This window comes from Pleurodeles waltl, chromosome 6 (genome assembly GCF_031143425.1).
Source record: "Pleurodeles waltl isolate 20211129_DDA chromosome 6, aPleWal1.hap1.20221129, whole genome shotgun sequence".
NCBI lineage: Eukaryota > Metazoa > Chordata > Amphibia > Caudata > Salamandridae > Pleurodeles > Pleurodeles waltl.
Window position 1 is genome coordinate 490,286,815 of NC_090445.1, and position 13,369 is coordinate 490,300,183.

Sequence of the window (13,369 nt, forward strand, 5' to 3'; positions counted from 1 at the left end):
ATGCATTTAGGCCTGCCACAAATCTTTGTGGATTCCTGGCAGATGTAGAAGGACAATGGTTGAAGTAAATTTGCTTTCCTGAATTGAGTCCTATGTAATTTACAAGTCTTTTGAGTAATACTGAAACGTGCTAGAGAATGAAGTCGTCCATGAACTCCCCCAGTAAAAGGGGCTTAAGAGTGACATTTCTTAATGGTGTTGAACACCATTCTTAGGAATTAGTGGGGAGAGGGGTAATAACAATGTCATCCAAACATGATGGCTATCAACATAAAAATAAAGGTAACCAGGGTTCTATGACAAAGAAAGAATTATCTCCTTTCCATTGAAGTGCATGGTAGGATAATCAAGTTTATTATGAAGGGTAAATGGTGAAAACTGTCAATTGTTTTTGAAAAATGGGTACACATATGGTCAGCTGCAGCACCACAAATACCAATTACTTTGAAGAAAAAGAAGGCTCACTTGTTCACCCACATTAAGGCAGTTCTGAGACTAGAGAATCAGAGAAAGGAAACATCTAGGAAGCACTAACGGCCAACACTGGCTTTAGGGCGGCTACCCAGCTCGGAGGTGCCATTTGCAAGACCTCCCTCAGCAGCTGTTTATCAATGCATGGCGCAGGGCCTGCCAGCCTTGGGCTGGTGAAAATAATGGGAGAGAAGTGTGGATCTCTTACCTAGGTCACCAGGGAAGCCTATGTGGTGGTCAACAAGGTATGTTCACAGCTAACAATGCCTTGGTGATTTGAGAACAAGCTGTATTTACAGCTACCCAATTACCTTAGTAGCTTTGTTGATAGCAATTACAATAGGTTGCAGACCTGCACAGACAGCATCCAGTTTCTAGCAAACCGCCTAGGTTGCGGTGAAAGAAGGGGAAAACATGGTGAAGAGATACAAAGGTCACACATGACACTTAGCTATTAGTGCAGGTGATGAACAGTCTGATGTAGCCAGTGAATGAAGTGTAAGAGCAGATGTGTCCATGACTGGTGTCTACAGTAGCTCTTCAGCTTGCTTCAGGAACCCAAGACTTCCAGCTACTTTTGAAGGGGGTCCAGAGGAGGCATTACCGGTGGTCTCCACACGACCACATCCCCTTAGTACTCTCACTGTTTTCTCATGTAACTCAATGGATAGTAGGGACCAGCTGTCTGGCCCCAGGCAGCATACCCCTTCCTCGTCATGTGACAGTATTAGTCCTGTGCACCACTGTCTTCGGTGCTTTGCCTCTGCTCCCCATAGATATGCACTGATCATGGTTCACATATGCAAACATGTTGATGTTCCTTGTAGGATGTGTATATGCAGCATCAACATCTGTTCTCTTTTGTCCTACTTAGAGACATATTTCATGTCTTCTGTATGGAATGTAACCCCTGTTCCCAGTTCCATGAATCAAGACAAATTGTTAGATTGGCTGTGTACACATATGTGGTGCTGTCTGCATGTAAAGGTGAACAAGTTTCATTTTCCCAAGCAAATAGGCCCATATCTATACTTTTTTAGCACACATTTGCGCCATTTTTTTACGCAAAATCGGTGCAAACTTACAAAATATAATTGTATTTTGTAAGTTTGCGCCTCATTTGTGTCACAAAATCACGTAAATGCGGTGCTAAAAAAGTATAAATATGGGCCTTACTGTTGGACCTGACAGCATTAGGGTGGTCACCTCCAACCTTTTGCCTGTCTCCCTCCACTTTTAGACACTGTTTTTGCTGGTTTTAGAACTCTGCACACTGTACCACTGTTAACCAGTGCTAAAATGCATATGCTCTCTCCCTTAAAACATGGTGGCATTGGCTCCTACCCAATTGACATATTTAATTTACAAGTAAGTCCCTAGCAAAGTGCACTGCATGTGCCCAGGGTCTGCAAATTAAATGCTACTAGTGGGCCTGCAAAACTGATTGTGCCACCCACATAAGTAGCCCCTTAACCATGTCTCAGGCCTGCCAATGCAAGGTCTTTGTGTGCAGGTTTACTGCCACTTCGACTTGGCATTTAAAAGTACTTGCCAAGCCTTAAACTCCCCTTTTTCTCAATATAAGTCACCTCTAAGGTAGGCCCTGGATAACCCACAGGGCAGGGTGCTATGTAGGTAAAAGCAGGACATATACCTGTGTGTTTTGTATGTCCTGGTAGTGGTAAACTCCTAAATGTGTGTTTCACCGCTATGAGGCCTACTCCTTTCATAGGCTAACATTAGGGCTACCCTTATATACTGTTTGAGGGGTAGGTTGTGATCAGAAAGATGTAGACACATCATATTTAGTATGGCCAGAATGGTAATACAAAAGCCTGCTGACTGGTGAGGTTGGATTTTATATTACTATTTTAGAAATGCCACTTTTAGAAAGTGAGCCTTTCTCTGCACTTAAAATCCTTCTGTGCCTTACAGCCTGTCTCCAGCCCACGTCTGAACTGGGCTGGTTGACAGCTCCCTTGTGCATTTCACCCAGACAACCACAAACACAGGATGCTCAGTCACACCTGCACACATCTGCATACTGAATGGGTCTTCCTGGGCTGGAAGGGTGGAGGGCCTGACACTTACATTTCAAAGGACAGTGGCCTGCCCTCACACAAAGGACTGCAAAACCCCCTACTGGGACGCTGGCAGACAGGATTATACTGAAAGGGGACCTTGTGCACTTCAAAACCACTCTTTGAAGTCTCCCCACCTCAAAGGCACTTTCGGGTATAAAAACTGGGTCCCTAACCCTACCAAATGAGACACTTTTTGGAACAGACACTCTGCACCAGAACCTGCAACCTGCCAAGAGAAGCTGCCTGGCTGCCCAAAGGACTCACCTTGACTACTTTGCTGTAAAGTACTGCTGTCTTGCTGTTGCCCTGCTGCCTTGCTGGCCTCTGGCTCTGCTGAGAAGTGAACTCCAAGGGCTTGGATTGAACTTGCCTCCTGTTTCCTGAAGTCTCAGGGCCAAAAAGACTTCATCTCTGCAAAGACACTCCTTGTGCAGTGGAAATCGACGCACAGCCTGCCGGAATCGACTCACAGCCTGCTTAGCAGTGAAATAATCACTGCATCCCCGAACCGGAGTGACGCAGCCTGGCTCCCTGAGTGGAGATTGACGCAACACCAATGTTGCAACAGGAACTTGGACGCACAGCCCACTGGATCAACGCATCGCCGATCCAGAACGACGCAGCCCGACTTCCTGCAAGAAGAATCGATGCAGCACCTGCTGTGCTGCAATCATTTTGATGCATTGCTCACTGAATCGACGCAACACCTGTGACTTTATCCAGCATGCCAAGGATTTCCACACATCATCACTGGACGTCAAAAGATCCTGCATCGCAAAGAGGATTCAAGCCTGCGCGCTAGAATTCGACGCAAAGCCCTTTCCGCATGGGAAATAATCGGCGCATTGTCTGTGTGCACCCAGAAATCCAAGGCTCACCTACCTTTTTCCATGCATCTCCTCCTCTGTGGTCTTTGTGCATGTAATTTTTACGCAAATTAGGTACTTTGTGCTTGCAAGAGGCAATTGTTGCTTTTAAGAACTTAAGACTCTTCTTATCATTACAAAAGTGATATTTCAACTTGTGATTATCAAATCCTGATCGTTCTTACACCTTAATTTAATCATATAAATATCTTATATTTTTCTAAACCTGTGTGGTGTCTTTTTGTGGTGTTCTCACTGTATTATTGCATGATTTATTGCACAGATGCTTTACACATTGCCTTCTAAGTTAAGCCTGACTGCTCAGTGCCAAGCTACCAGAGGATGGGCACAGGATAATTTGGAGTGTGTGTGACATACCCTGACTAGGATTGTAGTCCCTACTTGGACAAGGGTGTATACCCCTGCCAACTAGAGACCCCATTCTAACACTTGCCTTCTGTGCTTTTCTAGCACCTGACATTTCCAGCCTCAACTTCTGTCCCAAAGCATCCATACTGCCAACTGCCCATAAGCAGCAGCAGCTCCTCTGCAATGACGGAGGATCATCGCCCCACTGGCTCAGAGCCAGCAGCTGATAAATAAAACAATATTTCATTATTGTTTTATTTTTCAACTGCTGGCTGAGCCAGCGTGTGCAGGGAGGGGCAAGGCTAGGCCATGGGAGATGGGAGGGGGAGTGGAGTGGAGTCACTGAAGTGCATTTAAAAGTGCACATGTCAGTTTGGTCGGCCATCTTAGGCCAGCCAAACAGACATGTGCACTTAGGTTTCTCCAACCCAGCTGTGCTGCACAGATGGGTTGGAGAAACAGCAGACTCCCATGCACTGTCACCAGTCCTGGCACTGCTCTCATGCTAAGCATAGCATGAGAGAGGTGCCTGGATTGCATGAGGGAGCCCGTGCTGGTGTCTTAGGAACTGCTGCGACACCATCAGGAGCAGGACAGAAGAGGAGTGAGGCGTCCGGCACCATCGGCGGCTGGACAGGTACGTTTTTTCAAAATTATTATTTCGCTAATCCCCCGTCCACCCCACCTCCACCTGACCCCTCAAGTGAGAATTTGCGGCGGCCGCCACTACCTATAAGAGTCACTTCTGCAGCACAATGGCCACATAATCCATCTGAACACATATGTTCACACACGTGCCCTGTGCACTGTGATGTCACTGCACTCAGGTGCCTGTAAATTCACTAGTTTCTGGTGATATAAGGGTATGTGAGCAGTCACAGTTTGTCAATGGGAACATATATGCTACCAATATATTTGGATGTGAAACATCGCTGATGTTGTTTTGGAGTCAAGAAAGGCTATGTATGGATTATCTGATGTCAATGGACCTTTTTAACTGTTTATTGCATGTCGTTTGCCATAGGTATCTCATGTCAACTGGGACAGACCTTGAAAGAAGGTACACATGCACTTTATACTGAACTATGGTCCATGCGGTGTAGCAGAGACATACGTCTGATGACTACATAATTTCCTCATGGACTTATGCAAGCTGGCTCTTCCACATGAAACCTGTATTAGCAGCAAACAGTGACAAGCAGCACAACCAACCAGTTATCCCGATATATGGCAATCTGTAAAGCCCACTGTTTTCACATATAATGCATTGTATTGCTCACCGATTATACTCTTGAATATCGAGTATACGAGAATATCATGGAACACTAATACCATTCACAAAATATTGTGGGACAAAATACTGAAAGGTAAGAGCACAGAGGAAAGTACAAATTTACTAATCCTAATTCCACATCTATGTACCTTGAAAATATATGCACTTCAAGGTACATAGAGCCACACCTTGCCGTCCTACTGTCGACCAGCTTGGCAGTTCATATGTTCTGACATGTATGTGCTGTACACGAAGAACATACCTATCCCCCTCTTTTATATCCAAGGAGGACAAAGTCAGGGGCTTTTAAATGATGTTTCCCATTGATATCAATGGAGGTGAACAATTTATCAGAGTGTGAAAGGTTTGCATGAGAAGATGAATACATGGTTGTGTAAGCATGTATCTGGATGTCTGGAGACGCACAACTGATGCTAACTAGAGGGGCACCCTCCATATGAAGGTGAGTTGATAGGTGTCATATGTCAATACACATAACTCACCAGAGTCCTCCTGTTGCTCAGTCTACAGATATCTCAAAAATGTGTATATAACTGTTCCTATGCATTTCTTATATCTTAGCATTGACGTAGGTCCAAAGAGCAGCAGAGAGGTTTACAGAGCTGATTCAAAGCACCTACCTAAGGGTCAGCCCAGAAAACACAGATTCCTCCTGTTCACTAACAGCACCAAGCAAACTTGACTCTTTGATATAAGTATACACTGCTTTACACCCACTGACAACAAACATAAAATCACTTTGAATCATCCTTGACAAGGCTTTCTCAACAAAAAAACATCAAGACAGCATGTTAAAAGTTTGGCATACTGGCAACAGTGAATCATACGACTTCTAGAAAACAGTGTTTTTCTTCACTGACCTAGATGGTGGCATCATTCTGCTCCAGTACCACACTCCAACGCCACAAAGGCACTCATGAATAGCATTCTATCCTACATGCTGCACTTATCTCATTAAGATTGACCACATAGTCACAGTATTAAAGGATCCACATGTTGGCCATCAACATACTAAAGATGACCTCCAAGACCTACAAAGTCATCAGCAATGACATTGATTCATACCTAGTGTAGACACTAAGGGGCATATTTATACTCCGTTTGCGCCGAATTTGCGTCGTTTTTTTCGACGCAAATTCAACGCAAAACTAACTCCATATTTATACTTTGGCGTTAGACGCGTCTAGCGCCAAAGTTCATGGAGTTAGCGTCATTTTTTTGCGTGAACACCTTCCTTGCGTTAATGATATGCAAGGTAGGCGTTCCCGTCTTAAAAAATGACTGCGATGCATATGCGTTGTATTTATACTCCCGGGCAAAAATGACGCCCGGGAGTGGGCGGGACTAAAAAACCCGCATTTGCGCCGGATTTTAGCGCCTGGGTCAGAGCAGGCGTTAAGGGACCTGTGGGCTCAGAATGAGCCCAGAGGTGCCCTCCCAAGCCCCCAGGGACACCCCCTGCCACCCTTGCCCACCCCAGGAGGACACCCAAGGATGGAGGGACCCATCCCAGGGAAGAAAAGGTAAGTTGTGGTAAGTATTTTTTTTAATTTTTTTTTGGCATGGGGGGCCTGATTTGTGCCCCCCTACATGCCACTATGCCCAATGACCATGCCCAGGGGACAGAAGTCCCCTGGGCATGGCCATTGGGCAAGGGGGCATGACTCCTGTCTTTGCTAAGACAGGAGTCATGTTAATGGCGTCTGGGCGCCCAAAAAAAATGGCGCAAATCGGGTTAAGACGATTTTTTTGCCTCAGCCTGACTTGCCCCATTTTTGGACGCCATTTTTCCCTACGCCGGCGCTGCCTGGTGTACGTGTTTTTTTTTCACGCACACTAGGCAGCGCCGGTCGGCTAACGCCGGCTAACGCCATTCAATAAATACGGTGCCCGCATGGCGCTTCAGAATGGCGTTAGCCGGCGCTAATTTTTTTGGCGCAAAACTGCGTTAGCGCAGTTTCGCGTCAAAGAGTATAAATATGGGCCTAACAACTTCAGCCAGTCAGCACCACACCAGGAGCCAGGATACTGTCACAGTTGATTTGAAGAAATACAGAAAGGTAAGACTAAAACAAAAGCCTTCTCCGTCTACTTTCCTAGGATCTGGAAGATCATACCCTTGAACAAAACTGTTCCAACCCACCTGCAATTCAGAAAGAAGTTGAAGACAAATCTTTTCAAAGAGCACTAACACCCTACATGATAGGAACTTTCCTATTATCTATCTGACTGTTACAAATCTTAATTGTATCTCTGGGCTCTCATCCATCTGTTCAGTGCGCCCCTCCACCTGAAAATTGTGTTTCAAAATATTTTCCCATTAAATATTGTACCCAGGGTATCAAGTGCAATATTGTATGTATAGGTAAGAATAGATTTAATGTTGATGGCAGTTGATATCTGCCTACAATATTCATGTAGGACAATAGTTCTATGCTTGACATTCTGACACACAGCCATTTATGCTACATCAGTCCCACTGCTATTTGTAACATACAAAGAACATTTTTAGGCCCTGCTTGATAGCTCATCTGTCTGCGAGACGTTTTGTCTCTACTCTTTAAAAAAACGAGATATATAGTGTGCTAAAAAGGCCCGTACACTCTCACTGTATGCTATTGTCTCTTTGGTGGATCATTACACCTCCTATGGCATGCTTTAACAGCAATGCATGCATGAAGAATATCACAAAAGCACAATCATCATCATTTATCATCATCATTTAACTTTATTTCGGTAAGTAAAAAACATATAAATAAAAGTACAATACAGACAATAACAGTTAAGATTAAGAAACACTAAAAATACAGGCACAATAGAAAATTAAAAGATAAAAGAGAGTTAAGATCCAACCAAAGTATCAAAGATGTGTCTCTTAACAATAAGAGAGTCCCCTTGACAAGGGGCCGCTTCCCAGGGTCCAGAGATACTCAATAATATAGTAAAAGAATAACTTTGTGCTAGAAGGAAAAATGTTAAATCAATCATCACGAGTCAATAGATATACATAAATAAATATAAAAATTAGCTACCCAATATTCTTCTTTAAAATAACTAATCTGAGGCGCCAAATTGCTTCGAGAAATTTTGCCACTGGAAAAACTACCTGGACAGATGGATCAGATTTTAAAATTCTCTCCGCATGAAGATGGGACCTGACACCTATAGATTTACAAAGTGGGATAATCCAAAGGGCTCTTTGTTTGAGGTATGCATGACAATAAAATAAAACGTGTGAGACAGACTCTTCACTTTTACAACCCATCGGGCAGAACTTGGATCTTTTAGTAGAACTAGGCCATTTGTACGTCAAAGAACATAAAGGGAGAGACCCTACTCTAAATCTAACAAAAAGAGCTCGTGCAAATGGAGATAGTGCGATGTCCATGAAGGGCTCCAGTTCATAATGGCATTTGATTGATAAGTAACTGTCCGACATAGACAGCGGGACAATCTTAGCTAATTGCATAATCTGAATGTTATGCCAAAAAGCGTCATTCAGTACCTGTACAGCATTTTTGGGAATGGAGGATGGGTCCAACCAATAGGACCCTAGACCAAGGTGAGTTAAAGACTGTTTGACATAAGCACACCATTTGGTTTTAATGATAGTGTTATGACCCACCAAGTTAAGAAGCCCGCAGCGAAAAGGGGATAGGGCATCTGTTGACCAAAGCCGAATCCAAAATAGCAAGGGCCTTAAAGCAGCAATCTGCGAAATAGAAAAAAGGTTTAGATCCATTCGAATGGGCAGAGATGGAGTGCTGGAAGGAACCTTAAGCAACATTTTCAAGAATTGGTTTTCTGCCCTTGCCAAGTTCACCAAGCTACAATGGCCCCAGAGTTCGGCACCATATAGGGCCCCACCCCTGGCTTGAGATCTGTATATTTCAAGGGCAGGAGACATTGCAAATTTGGGAGATCTAGAAGCAAATCTAACAATGCCTCCCGCCCTTTGCTTCAAGCACAGTAACGATTTCTGGCGATGAGCATGCCAAAGATGCGAGTCTTCCAATTTAATACCCAAGTAATCGAAGGTGCCCACTCTTTCCAGGGGAACACCTTCTAAGTACACCGGCCTCTTCATTCTGCACCTATTGTCCCCAAAGACCATATATTTTGTTTTTACTGAGTTGATTTCCAACCCGTGGTCCTTACAGAACTCCATAAAATGGGAGAGCAATCTTGAAAGGCCCATTGCAGTTCGTGAAAGTAACAGGGTGTCATCCGCAAACAAAAGGCAAGGGAACTTATGCCCACCCAAACTTGGAGCGTCACCATAAGAATCTGAGAGATATGGGATACATGCATTGATGAACAATAAAAATAAGGTAGGCGCAAGAACGCATCCCTGCCTCACACCACGGGCTGTAGGAAAAGCTGAAGACAAATCGCCAGCCGAGCCCCAACGAACTCTGGCATAACTATCAGAATAAAGATCTTTAATAATGTTGATCATAGAGCCCGGAATTCCAGTGGAGCTCAGGACCTCCCAGAGCTTAGCACGCGGGACAAGGTCGAACGCAGATTTCAGATCAACAAAGGCCACGAATAAGTGGCCTCGGTCTGCGTCTACGATCTTCCACTTGATGGTAGTAAATCGGAAGACCTGGTCGATAGTGCTGACCTTGTCCCTAAATCCAGCTGTAGATGACTTAAAACCTGTTTTTTCGTTATCCAGTTCTTTAGTCTGGATAGGAGCTGGAAAGAGAACATTTTTTGCAAGTTGTCTAATAGACTGATAGGTCTATAATTCCCTGGGGAACTCTTGTCTCCTTTTTTGTGAATGGGAACAATAATTGTCACCTTCCACGAGTCCGGATAAAAACGAGTTGTCAAGACGCTATTCGAAACCCTATTGATATACCGGGTCCAAACGGATAAATCTGATTTATACAAATCCGAAGGGATGCCGTCTAGACCAGGAGCCTTCCCTATTTTTTGGGCACAAATAGCCAGCTCTGTTTCTTTTAATGTAAAAGGTGGAACAGCAGAAAGGCACGATGAGAGATTAGGAGGAGTGTTGTCCAGATCCGGGCAAGACCCATACAGATCCCCAAAATGAGAGAGCCAGGTTTCTGCATCAATATGACACTCAGGAATGGATAAAAGGGCAGGATCTCTGCGAGAACCCAGAGACCAAAAAAGTTTAACATCACGAGCACTAGCCGCCTCCGCCAAGCATTTCCATAGATTTTCCTCATATTTAAGTTTAGATAACTTACAAGTAGCAATATAGTTTCGTCTCGCATGTACAATGGCGTCCCGGATCTTTGACTTTAAGGCTTTGGACAGAAGGCTCTTGGCCTCCCGGCACTCCTTATCAAACCATTTACAATTTGGTACAGAAAGTTTCTTATGTATTATAGGAGTTTTGGTAAAAAGCTCCTTAAGATCCGCAAAAAGAGCCTCATGGGAAGACATGATTTCTGAGGGAGAAAATACAGTAGATTCATCGAAAAGCTGGTGACAGGAAACTGGGGCGCAAAGCTTGTCGCTAAGCAGATTGGATTTCGAAAACGAGGACCATCTCACCACACGCCTATTGCTGGATAGTTCCAGTAGAACTTTGGAAGCGTCCAAGGCAAAAAGTGAAGCGTGCCCTTTAAAAAGCATTGCATTGTATACAATTTGTAGAGGGGCATGATCACTGGTACACCTCGAACCTACCTCCACATCGATTATGGAATGCCAGACTCGTAGATCAAGAATGATGTAATCCAGAATACTGGTATATGGGCCTCTAAAAAAGGTAGGTTTGGCAGGGTTATCATTTGGGAATCGACCGTTTCCGAAACGGAGGCCATATGTTACTGCAAGATCTATTATCTGCAGCGCCCTGGGGGGAGGGATGCAAGATACTGGTTGGAATGAAAGGGGAGGGACGTTCCACACTTCATCTTCAGCCTGAATAGACTCAGCAAAAGCTGAGTCAAATTCAATTTGGGCATTAAAATCACCTGCAATAATAACATGATATTTACAGTGGGATTCAGATAGAAGGTTGTGCAATAGGTGGATAGTATCAGACTGAAGATTAGAAGGACCTGGTCTATTACAAATGTTGATGCATAATACAGGAACACCTGAAATTGGCCATATTGCTGTTGCTAGAATATCGCAAGAATCAACAGCAATTTCCTTAACCCTGCCCACCTCAGTCAACTTGACCCAAGTGCATAGACCCCCAATCGCCCTTCCCCTGGTGGATTGAATTGCCTTTTTAGTAAAACAGCAATAACCTTGCCTATACACACAGTCCTTAGACCAGGTTTCCTGAAACATGCATATGGAAAAAGAATCAACAAAGGACCCCCACTCTGGGTCAGATAATTTGCTCTTAATGCCGGCTACGTTCCAAGACAGTAATTTCCCTGGTGCGGTACTACAACCCAGCTTGCACGAGTCGACATCAAAAGCTAGATTGGAGATCGCATTAATAGTGCAAAGTGGGGCCCCTGAAGTATTGACCCCCGTGCCAAGTGGAGATCTTAAAGGTGGCACCTCCTGGTAATATGGAGCACTAGGTTTGCCAGAGGAATAATGGCGTAGTCAATCCACATCTGATGTATCCCCTGGACAGACAGGATCTCGGGTGTTAAGAGCTTTAGTGTTACGAACCATAGCAGCCCCATCACTAAAAAAAGGCAGCAGACCAGGAGGAGCAACAGGAGCAAGAACATTACAAGGAATGGTCGTAGCCCTAGGAGGGCAGGAGGACGAGGTCTTATCATCCATAACGGGCAAGCTTTCTCTAAAAAATATATCTCGATCCGTTCTTGGAGGATTACGAACTTCCATCTGCAAAAGCCCCTTAACTAAAGCTGGGTTAGCAAGGTTGAGTTTAATGGTATCCCGCCCCCCAGGGCAGCCTCGAACGCGTGAAGCAAAAACAATGTCAGCATGAATAATAGAGCCACAGCCCCTGGTGTGACGAATCCAATACGACACTTTGTTGATAAGAGAGGAAGTATCTTCCCTCTTGTGGGGTGTAAGTTGGGGTACGTTACACACGTCAATACAATTTTGATCAGACACAGATATAGAATGGGCCCTAAAGTAATCAGAGCTAACAGGGGCTGGAACTAGGATCGGATGGTTTCTGTGATAAGATCTACGACTAAGACCCTTGTCAGCTTCTCGTGGCGGTGGCAAGACTACTGGCAGAGGAGCAGGAGCTGAAGGAAAGAAAACTTGTGCCGCCGCTGAGAGCGAAGTACACTGGGGGGTTAATTCGGGTTTTTTAAAAAGTTTTTAAACTTCAAACAGTAAACTCTTCAATTCCCCAACTTCACGTTTCAAACTAGACACCAATGTTAAAACGTCTTCACTAGGAGGATCACAGATGGAGTTAAAAACTACAGGAGGCAAAGGCTGATTGGCATCTGCCAATTCTGGGTAAGCCAAAACAGAAAATCGGTTTGCACAAGAAATCCCATTGATGAAGGAGTCGGGAGGAGCAACCTCCAAATTGGAACAAGATCGAGGTTGAGGTGAAGGGCTCACCAAACAAGGTGGGATAGAGGAAGCGGGGCCAAAGGCCGGGGTTTTTAAAGACTGAACATCGGAGGATTTGTTAGGACCTGTTGTCAAAAACGGGAGGAGAGATCCAGATTTCAATCTCTTTCCGGCATTGCCCTCTTTTTCCTTAAGGATAGATTCCACTTCCTCAATTAGGTTATCAATTTCTCTAGAGACACAATTAGAGTGCATTTTCTTTGCTCTGTTAGATTTGGAAGATTTGGACTTAATTGAGGCTGGATCGGGACTAGAGCGTACCTTACGCTTTCCCATGTTAAGGAAAAAGGGAGAGGCTCACTCAATACCACTGGCAGCACAAAAAACAAAAATTAAGAGGTGTGGCCCAGCCCAGCCTCTTCCGGGCACTGACGGGCAAAGGACGGGACCGCCCTTGGCCCGGGCTTTGCCCGGGCGCGTCCCGCACGCGACTTGGCCCCGCCCCCTCAGTCAAGCAACAGCAGTCCTCTGAGTGAATCCCGGTGAGCGCGACCCGCGAAGCGGGCGCGCAGTGCTGGTTTAAAGGGGGACTTGGCCCCGCCCCCTCAGTCAAGGAATAGCAGTCCTCTGAGTGGATCCCGGTGAGCACATTGTCACATTCAGATCTTTATGTTATATATAAGTTATATACAGCAAGCAATTGTATTTTTTTACTTTTTCACTGTTGAAAGAAAAACAATTGTTTATGCTTTTTGTCAGGACTCCAGAAGCATGACGCAAGATGACTCACTATTCGACATCCCTCAATAGATTTGGATAGCCTGACT

At 44.7% G+C, this 13,369-nt stretch overlaps 1 protein-coding gene across 1 annotated transcript in view; it reads right to left on the reverse strand.

Moving 5' to 3' along the window:
• GUCA1A (guanylate cyclase activator 1A) overlaps nt 1-13,369 on the reverse strand; it is a 78,959-nt gene that overhangs the window by 15,463 nt on the left and 50,127 nt on the right. The window lies entirely within an intron of this gene.